This window comes from Rhinatrema bivittatum, chromosome 3 (assembly GCF_901001135.1).
Source record: "Rhinatrema bivittatum chromosome 3, aRhiBiv1.1, whole genome shotgun sequence".
Taxonomy (NCBI): Eukaryota; Metazoa; Chordata; class Amphibia; order Gymnophiona; family Rhinatrematidae; genus Rhinatrema; species Rhinatrema bivittatum.
Genome location: NC_042617.1, coordinates 471588608 through 471596593, shown reverse-complemented (window position 1 = coordinate 471596593; position 7986 = coordinate 471588608). Strand labels below are relative to the sequence as shown.

Here is a 7986-nt window from a genome sequence, read left to right as displayed (position 1 = left end):
AAAGGTAAGATTCCTTATCGCCGCCAGTTTCGCACCGAATAACTACACCTTTTAAGGTGTAATTATTCGATGCGAAAGCCGGCAGCGATCGCACCGTGGAGGTGCGATCGCTGCCGGCTATTGCAGGACCGCCCCCCGCTTCGCCCCCCCCCCCCCCATTACTGCTGGATTTCTAAGGTCTGCGACCTTAGAGAATCCAGGCCTAAGTCCACAACCATTGAACATAATTTCTGAGAAAAAATAAGTTGATTTGATCCTAGGACCAACAACAACAGTCAACAAACTTCTAAAATTCTGAACTTTCACACAATTTTACATCCTCAAAATGAATGTTAAAATCTCCATCAATCAACTAGGAAGTAAACTGAGAGCTAACTTCCACTATCAATTCACAAAGCTCTGCCACAGCAGAAATCTTCAAAGAGAGTGGGCAATAATGTACTAAAATACCAACAAATACTTCTAAATTTAACCTCAATATGAGGCATTCACAATTTGATGCCTCCTCACAAGGAAGTTGTAAAACTGCCCAGGTATCGCTAAACACACAACCCACCCCACTCCACGCCCCTTCTTCCTTCTCTATCAGATTGAAAAAAGAACAGCCCACAGGGCATATTTGGGTTATGCACTGTTCTCTCAATTCAAATGTCCTACACCCAAAAAACCTCATTAAAAAAAACAATAATAATACAAATACCCTTATAAACTGAGGATCTAGTCCTCAGTTTATAGGAGGTCAGACATTTGGACACTTTTAGTAAAGCCTGTCTACCTAGATGGAGCTGCTAGCTTTGAGCCAATTGTGATTATGTGTTTGAAATATGTATTTGTTCCAGGACTGAGAAAGAAACAGCATACACAGGGTTAACTTGCATATAGGATTGGTGATGGAATACAGGCTACAGGCCTGCTCCAGTTTGTGCTAAACAGACACTGCTGATTCTGTTGGACGCTTGTCTGCAATGCAGCTATAGCAGGAGGGCTCCCTGTTAGAGCCCTCCTAACTCTTGTTTATGCTGTTATGCTGTTGTTATCCACACCCACATCCCTGTTCTATGTATTTTCTACCTGCTGTTATAATGTAAACCGATATGATGTGTATTTTAATGTCGGTATAGAAAATCTGTTAAATAAATAAATAAATAAATAAATAAATATGAAATTAATATGAAAAATATTTCTCTTATTGACTGTATTCTGCTAGAACTTTTCCCTTATTTTTAATTGTGAGTGGATTTTCTTTAGGTGCACTTATGAGCTGTGCTAATCTCTTCCAATGTATAACCTACAGAAGAGTTAGGCTATTGTAATTATTTATTTCCAAAAGCAATCAGAAGTCCTTAATCCTTTTGTAGAGTTCTGTTTCATATTATGAAGTTGTAATAATGGAAGCACCATATAATTTTGATGTTTTAAGTCAATTATGAGCATAATTAATTTATTGGGAAATGTCCTTGTTCCCTCTATGTTTCCCTCCTCTTTCTTTCTTTCTTCCCTTCTTCCAAGATCATTAAGTAAGTTTCTTCTGACTTCTGATCAAGTAGGATGTGTTAACTTCTCTGTATTCTTAAGCATAAAGAAAACTAGAAATGGAGTTTTTATCCAACATGCTCAAGTCTGGCTTACATTTAGTTCTGGCTGGATGGGGAAGTAAGTCTGGGAGTTCAGGATGCAGTATTTTAGCAGCTTGCATTTCTGTGGCTTAATTAACAGGGGAACAGAGGTGGTTTAAGACAATCTGCTGCCTGAGGCAAGGAAAAGAGCAGGTGAAATCACCGAGCGGGCCAGATGGGGTCCCCATTGGAGTCTGGCCCTTTCAGTTGTTTGAAATACTGGGGAAGGGGGAGAAGCTGGGACCAGGATTCCCAGAAGAATGGCAGATAGAGTGTCAGTGATAATATTTCTAGGAAGCTGATGTTGCGATGCTTCTCATGGGCCTAGCTGCGAGCAGCCTCTTACCTCCGCCACTAGTCTCCCAGGCCGTCCCAACGCTGTATCTTGCTGCCCAGAGGCCGCTGTCTGTCTTCCGCCACCATCCTGCCTTTGCAGCCAGGAGGCCGCCCACGTTTTCCTCCTGCATGGCGGGCTGGGCCGCTGTGCTTCCATGTGGCCTGGAGGCCGCTGACGTCACCCTCCTGCATGGCGGGTTGTGCCACTGTGCTTCCATGCGGCCTGGAAGCCGCTGACGCTAGGATTTGCTTTGCGGCCTAGTGCCACCTCCAGCTTCCTCTTCGCGGCATGGATGCTGCTGTCCCTGGTCCTGCCTCCTAGGTGCATGGCCGTGCCTCTCCTGCTCTTTTAAAGGGCTTGTGGCGGGAAAGACCCCACAGCTCTAAATGATGATGTCATCGGGCGTCTCTATTACTGCCCTATAAAAGGGTCCTTTTACAGTTTGTCTTCACCTTGGCAAGGAGCCAGTCTGCTCCTGGACTTCACTTCATCTCCAGCTTCTTCAAGGCCTCCATTCTTCATGGGAATTCCCTTGTCGTCTTCTTCTCTGGTTCCTGGTCTCTCATCAGATCTCGTGTCCTTGTCTTCAGATGCCCTGATATTCTTGCCTCTAGATGCCTTGATGTTCTTGTTTCCAGATATCCCTGATGTCCTCGTCTTCAGATACTTCAGATGATACGTCCCCAGATGTCCTATTTCTTCCGGCTTCTCTCTTTGGAAGCCTTGTCCTCAGAAGTTCCTGGTTCTGGCTTCGACTCCTAGCTCTCCTGCCGATTCTTGCTTGCAGTGGACCTGCAGGGCATCGGAAATGCCAGGTCACTGAAGCCCCTGCCTGGGCCGGATTCAGCTTTGCGTGTCATCCGGATTCTACTGCCCTTCGCCTGTCCTTGTTTAGGATGTTCTAGGTTCCGGGGTTCAGTCTTAGCCTTCTCCAGCGGACCTTGCTTGCAGTGGACCTGCAGGGCGTCGGATACGCCAGGTCACTGAAGCCTCTTCCGGCTGGACCTCTGCCTTGTGAGCCTCCCGGATCCTTGCCTCAGCCTTGTCTCAGCCTTGCCTCAGCCTTGCCTCTCGCCTAGTGTCTTTCCCTCCTCCATGTCTCCACGTACCTTCGACCTGACTATGTTTCCAAGTGTCTTCATCTTGTTCCAGTACCATCACCTGTCCTTGACCTCTGTCTGTCCTGTTGCATCTGCCATTTCCAGGCGGCAGGTCCAAAAGTGTCATCAAGTGGCCGGAGGGCTACCCCAGAGACCAGCATTGCATTGTTTGGTCTCTTCTGGTGCATTCAGGTTCGGCAGAGGTGAGGGCTCCTGGTCTTCAGCCTGTCCGCCTGTGCTTGGATATGCCTTGCCTGCCTCAGCACTTCCTCGGAGCTCCTCTGCAGTCGTGCCATGGTCCAAGGGCACACCAACCTCCCTGGAATCGGAACTGCTCCTTAGTGCTCCTGCAACAACTGGCAATTCTGCCACACTCCTGGGAAGTCTACCACCTGTCTCCAATCATTCTCTAGTATTTACTTCCTAGGGAAGTGGGAAACAGATGAAAAAGGTGAAAAAGGTAAGAGGGTGTGTGTGATGCAGCCTGTCAGGGCTGGTGCAAGGGTATTAGATGCCCTAGGTAAACCTTACAACCTTGCAATCTCTCCATACACAATTACAAATTATGCATTTATAGGAACACATTTTACATGAAAAATGATAGTCAAAGTATATTCAAAGTCTTCTGAGGTAAAAGTATCACTACCACACTAACACTTTATATATTATATTTACATGGGACTGCTGTGGTGCCAATGAGGAAACCCTACAAAAAAGACATTTGAAATCCAAATGGTATTGGGCCTATTGTAAAGTGCATTGGATTTGGGTCCAGCCCTTGAAAGCCATGATTAAAGTGAACTACAATTTCTTATGAACTACAATTAGAATATAGTAAACCTCTCAAACAAAAACAGCACTTAAACAGTAAGAACCCTACCCATGAAAATGCAACACTGTGAATATTACACGAGGCCTTAAAACACCAATACACCTCCTATTAGAATAAAGAAGGGAAACGAATATCAGCAGGTGAGGGAAACAGTGAGATGTGTGACTGAGAGGAACCCGATCGAGAGACCACGCCCCCTCCCACGACGTCACTGAGAGCTTCGTCGGCAGTTGAAAAGTGCCTCACCACCAGGCGCCGCGCGCCGAAGGGACGCGACAAAGGGGTTCTCCCCTTTGTGCACCCCTTCGTGCATCCCTTTGTGCTTTATTTAAAATTCTTTCATTTATTTTTTTCTGTTAATTAACCCTTTTTTTCCAAGTTCTTACTTTATGGCTTGTTAACAACTTTAGTTATAAATGTTCATTGTATTAGACTATGGAAATATATTTCATGCATTTTCTGTTTTATGTAAACTGGTATGATTTGCATTTGTTGTAAGAATGTCGGTATATAAAAGTTAAAAATAAATAAATAAATAAATATTAAGAAAACAGAATAAGTCAGGCTGCTATAGGTCCCTACACATAAACTACACAGTAGTAGAGTACCTCACCTCCATCACACATTAGAACACAGAGAGGGTCATATTCAGTTCAACTCTTCTTGGTTACAACCTCAGAATCCCCTTAGCCTATCTGGCTAAATTCAAAACTGGCTAACTTGTTTTCTTCCCTTCTCATTCATTCATTTTCTCCTTCCTTTCTCGCCACTTTTGCTCAATTCTTTCCTTCCATCCTTTCTCTCTCACCCACCTTCACTTCCTTCCCCATTCATGCACTCATTCCTTCTCCACCACCCCTTCTATTCCCACTCACTCACCCCTTCCCATTCACTCTCTCACTTACCTCATTCCCTTCCATCCCATCCCATCCATTCTCAATCCCCTTCCCTTCTCTTCCCTTCCCTTCTCTTCTCTTCAATCCCACTTCCTCCTTCCTTCTCTTCCCTCACACTCCCATCCTCCCTTCGCATGTGGTCTATGTTTATTTCTGGTACATTAGGTATGGGTACCCCATGGGCAGTTCAGCTTCCCACACTGCACAGAATCCTCTTCCCCTGGTCATGACATCTTCCCACACCACTGGAGTCGTCTTCTGGCCTGTGGGACAATCATCATTTAGTGGCGGTTCCGCTGCTGAGGTCTTTCTGCCCGCAGGCCTGGGAACCCCATGGGATGTCATCATTTAGTGGTGTTGCTGCTGCTGCTGAGGGCTTCTTTCCACCCACAGGGTGTGGGAACCATTTGGGCACATTATCACCCCCCCACCACTTGTATCCTCAATTTAAATGAAAAGGTGAGTCACCCACCACAGGAGTGTTTAGAGGACTTGCTGAGGTGGCCTTCTCACTCTACCTAATGATAGAGCCGTCTCTGCAGGGAAAATGTATTGCAGTTTGTTTCCCTATTGTGTGCTTTGTTACTCTATGAGATAGATATTCAAAAGATAGCCAGCTAGGAGAGTTAGGCAGATAAACATATCTGGCTAACAAAGCTGGGATATTATATTTATTATTTATTTTATTTATTTAGCACTTTTATATACCGACTTTCCAATAACAGAGTTACTGATCAATTCGGTTTACATTCTAAACAGAAACATTGACAAGTTAATGTCTTACAATGAACAGGTAGCAGGAACTTGGATACAGATATATGGGGTTAATAACATAACATAAATGCTACGGAGCCAAATGTTGGCTAAGGAAATAGGTGATAGGTATAAGGCTGGGTATTTGATTTTTAGACTGCCAAGGATTCATAGATGACCTGATAGTTCTTTGGGGGTACTAGAGAGAACTAGAGATGATTTATATAGTTCTCTACTGGTTACCAAAGAAGGGATCCTTGGCAGGGAAAGTTCCGCAGATTGATGATTATGAGAAAGCTTGGTTGAATAACCAGGTCTTTAGTCTTTTTTTAAATGTAGTAGGGCATTGTACTGATTTGAGGTCTGACGGGAAAGCGTTCCAGAGTTTGGGACCGGCTGTAGAGAAGGCTCTTTTGCTTAATGCTGACTTCATCGGTGGAATCTGAAGGTTGTTTCTGTAGGCTTGTCTCACTGGTCTAGTGGAGGTGTGGAGTTGGAGAGGTATTTTGAGCTCGAGTGGGGCAATGTTATGTAGTGCCTTGTGGATTGATGAGAGCACTTTGAAGAGTATTCTGAATTTGACGGGAAGCCAGTGTAGGCTTTTTAAAATGGGTGAGATGTGTTCTCTTTTGTTAGTCTTGGTTAGGATCCTTGCTGAAGCATTTTGCAACATCTGAAGAGGTTTTATGGCGTTTGCAGGGAGGCCCAGTAGTAGTGAATTGCAGTAATCTATTTTAGTAAGAATGATTGCCTGTAGAACTAATCGGAAATCTTGAAAATGGAGGAGAGGTCTCAGTCTTTTTAAGACTTGTAATTTGAAGAATCCATCCTTTACGATGTTCTTGATGAGAGATCTGTAGTTCATTTGGTTATCTAGTATAACTCCTAGATTTCTGACTTGTGGTGACAATATTAATTGAGAAGACAGGTTGGTAATTGGGTGTGTGTAGGTTTCGTCTTGGGAGATGAGTAGGTATTCTGTTTTGTTTTGATTGAGGATCAGATTGAGGCTTGTGAGCAAGTTGTTGATGGCTTGTTGGCATGTGTTCCAGAAGTCCAGAGTTTTTTGGAGAGATTCGGTAATTATATACCTGGATAACTGTGAGTTAGCCAGATAAGTAGCTCCTCCCATTATGCTCCCAACCCGCCCACCACTTAGCCAGATAACTAGCTGAATAAATAGTTATTTGTCTAAGTAGCAGCTGCTGAAAGTGGTCAGACATTCAGCTGCCACCACTTATGCAGCTAAGTGACACGGAATTTCGACCTCTGAATGTTTAAAAAATCCACTGTACAATCACTTGCTGTGTTTTCCTATAAAACTATGTTGGTTAATTATTAAGAAGTTCCTTCTGATTCCTGACCAGATGACCAGTTAATATAATCCTGTGAACTGTTATCAACTGGCCAGGTAGTTTGTACATTTGAGCCGTGCTGCTGGCATGTTGCATGAAGCTATCCAGTATATTCTTGGTGACGTCTCTCACAACTTCAGACAGGAGATTCACCAGCCTCAGAGGATGACCACGCCAGGACCAGTTTGTCCGCTGTCAGCAGTGAGCTGGTAACACAAAACAGAGCTACAGGAGTTGTTGCATATGAACTGTGGTTAAATGCTTTCTTTTAATGTTTGCTTCTTCTTAATTGTTTACAGTGCTGAATCCAAAAGTTGTGCTTTTATCTTTTATTTATGAGCTTAAGATTCTACAGGAGAGTGTATTAGTGACCTGTGCATTAACGTAAATGATGTTTGTTGGAAGAGAAAGAGGGAGTGGACAGCTATTTCCCAAGGGTATGCAAAAGTGTTTTTAGGAAGGTAGCAAAATGAGAACTTGTCAGAGTCTGTACTAAGTATATGCTCCAGGAAAAAAGTGCTGGGGTGCAGCCAAACTGCTGGTGCCTCCTCTGACACGCAAGCTGGAAGAAACCTTTTTCAGTAGCAAGGTGGATAAGTTGAATGCATATGAGCCTGCAAATACAATGTATACTTCTAACAATGTTTCAGTTTCAGTTTTGGCGGGAGGAGTCAGTAGTTAAAGTTGGAAAAAAGTCCTGTTCTCTCTGTCCCTTGTGGGATAGTTGGGTTAAATTCAGACCAGACACTATCTCAGTTGCTAGCTGTTGTAAACTATGAGGTTTGGGTGGACCCTTGGACACTGTGGCAGCTGACCACACCACAGGGGGAAGTCCCGTGAGTGGCCACAGGTCAGGCTTAGCTCAAGACACACAAACACAGAGTTTGATCTTTTATTAGACTGTGTAAGGATGCCACCAGAGGTGACAGTAGTGAGCAGCTGGAATAGCCCGACAGAGCTGGTATCCCTCAGGCACTGGACAGCGACTCCTCCGGTAGCAGTGCTGTAGTGGAAAGAACTGAGAGAATGAGTACAGTGGAGAATATACAAGACCCCAGTATGGAGATCCCCAGGGTAGGGAGAGCAGACCCTCGAGA

General features: G+C 44.3%; 1 long non-coding RNA gene across 1 annotated transcript in view; it reads left to right on the top strand.

Annotated features, from left to right (window-relative positions):
- Positions 1-6977: 6977 nt before the first annotated feature.
- LOC115088832 overlaps positions 6978-7986 on the top strand; it is a 67491-nt gene continuing 66482 nt past the window's right edge. Inside the window, exon 1 of the long non-coding RNA XR_003855921.1 lies at positions 6978-7098. This is a non-coding gene — a long non-coding RNA (uncharacterized LOC115088832). The remainder of the gene's footprint in view (positions 7099-7986) is intronic.